The sequence below is a fragment of the Ovis aries genome, chromosome X, assembly GCF_016772045.2.
Source record: "Ovis aries strain OAR_USU_Benz2616 breed Rambouillet chromosome X, ARS-UI_Ramb_v3.0, whole genome shotgun sequence".
NCBI lineage: Eukaryota > Metazoa > Chordata > Mammalia > Artiodactyla > Bovidae > Ovis > Ovis aries.
In genome coordinates this window covers 16,384,882-16,387,268 of record NC_056080.1, presented here as the reverse complement: position 1 = coordinate 16,387,268, position 2,387 = coordinate 16,384,882, and the positions used below count along the sequence as shown (strand labels likewise).

The 2,387-nt window shown below is 45.5% G+C and overlaps 1 pseudogene; it reads right to left on the bottom strand.

Annotated features, from left to right (window-relative positions):
• Positions 1 to 228: 228 nt before the first annotated feature.
• Positions 229 to 1,481, bottom strand: LOC101103626 (E3 ubiquitin-protein ligase makorin-1-like; annotated as a pseudogene).
• Between the last annotated feature and the right edge of the window lie 906 nt (positions 1,482 to 2,387).

Here is a 2,387-nt window from a genome sequence, read left to right as displayed (position 1 = left end):
AAAAAACTAACCTTCAGATTTATTTTTGTAACTTTTTTAAACAGAGAAAACAAAATACTTCTTGGGGAAAGGTAGGGGGTTGAGAAGACAGGCCCTGGGTAAAAATGGTTATGACAGTACCTGGAGCTGAGAGGCCTGCCTAGGAGAGCAGCCCAGGCATGGCCACTGCCCCCGAGGCCCGCTGCCGTCTGAGGCTTGGCAGACCAGTTCACGCGCCCCGCCGAGCTGCTATAGATCCAAGTCATAAAAATCTTACAGCTCATCGTGAAACAAGTCCCACTCGTCTTCAGAGTCTGTCAGGTTGTCGCCCCCACCTGAAGTCAAAAGCATAAGCAACATCTCACCCAGCTCAAAGGTGACAACCTCCTCTTCATCATCAAGAGGGTTGCCATTCTCTTGGTCCTCGATGAGCTCCCAGAAGTGGTTCCTTCATTGGGCCTGGTATCTGCTAGATGTTCCCACATTCTGTCTCTGTGGCCCCTCTCGACGGCCATCAGTGTACGCATGCTTGTAAAAACAGTTCCCTCCAAATGAGCAGCTCCCATGGCCTTTGTCAAAATACCTGCAGGCCTTGTTGCTCATTGCCTTTTTGTATTTCTGAATGAGTTTCTGCTTCTCTTCTTTCTCCTCCACCCAGTACTCACTTGGAATGACAAAGTTAGATGTGATCTGGCATTCTGGGCAGGACTTTAAGATCTTGCTCTCAAATTGCTTAGCACTCCTCCAGTTGCAAATACACTTGAGACAGTAGGTGTGGTTGCAGTTGGAGAGGATCCCGAAGCGGCGCTCGCTAGGGTTGGCTTGCTCGTAGACTACCTCCATGCAGATGCCATACACCATGTCCTTGCTGCACTGCACAGTGAATGAGAGCTCCATGTCCTTCTCATGGGCCTTAATGCAGGATTTTATATGCTGTGACCTCTGGGCAGCATCCATGGGATGAAGGACCTGCAGCCCGCACATGTCACACGCGTCTCCATGCAGATACATGCAGTTCTCCTCATAGCGGCACTCCCCCACCACGGCACAGGGGCAGAACTGCTTCTTAGTGTCCACCGTACTTTGCTCCTTCTCCGAGTCTTCCTTGGTCACTGAACCCTGCAGGGGTCCTTCAGTGGAGGAAGGGGTAATCTGGCCACAGTAGGGCTGCCCTGGAACAAACTTCATGGCATTCACGGTCTTCTGAACTGGCTCCTACAGTTGCAAAGTTTGAATTTCTTGACTCAGCCTTGCCCATATTCATTTCAACAGTCGGTCCAACTGATGAGAGACTCGAGGAAGCAGCAAGGGATGGCTTTTCAGTTAGATCTGTAGCAGTTGCTTCTTCCTGTTTCAGTGGGTTGCTATGTTCATATCTGCAGTGGTCTCCATAAATACAGTACCCTCGTTGAAAATACTTGCACACTATACCATATGGACTGTCAAGAGAGGTCATGTGAGTAGCGACAGTTGTCTCCTTCCTTACAAACCCCATGCATGAAATACCGTCTGGGTTTCTGGTTTGTTTTTCTTGCCTTTTGTCTCTCAGTCTTCACAGTGATATCCCTTCTTGCCAACCCATCTCTACATCTCTTAGTGTTCCTCCTTTCCATCGAGTCCAAGTTCAATCTGCTTGCTGATGACAGGCCAATAAACTGAGAGATGAAATGTTGAAGTCAGGAACAGGAAAGCCAGCAGACCGAGCTGATAGCAGACTAGGTCTCTGAAATACCATCCTGCATGGATCTTTTTGAGTTAGTGTTTTTGTTTCTCTAGGGTATATACCCAGGAGTTGGAATTGCTGGGTCATGTGGCAGATTTAATTTTTTGAGAAGTGTCCATACTGTTTTCCACAATGGCTGCACCAATTTACATTCTCCCCACCAGTGCATGAGGGTCAGGGTTAGCCACATCCTCACCAACATTTATTATTCATGTTCTTTTTGATGATAGACACTCTAACAGGTGTGAAGTGATATCTCATTTTGGTTTTAATTTGCATTTCTCTGATGATTAACAGTGATATGGATCTTTTCATGTACCTGTTGGCCATCTATGTCTTCTTTGGAAAAATGTCTATTCAGAACTTCTGTCCGTTTTTTAATTGGGTCACTTATTTTTTTGATATTGACTTGTGTGAGCTGTTTTGTATATTTTGGATATTGGCCCTTTATCAGTCATATCATTACCAAATACTTTCTCCCATTCTGTATGTTATCTTTTTATTTTGTTGATGGTTTCCTTTGCTGTACAAGAGCTTTTAAGTCTAATTAGGTCCCATTTGTTTATTTTTTGCTTTTATTTCCTATGCTTTAGGAGATAGAGCCAAAAAATTTGCTGTGATTTGTGCATATTAATGGCGGTGCCATTTTGTTTGTAATGACCACGGAGCCTGGTAGGCTACTGTC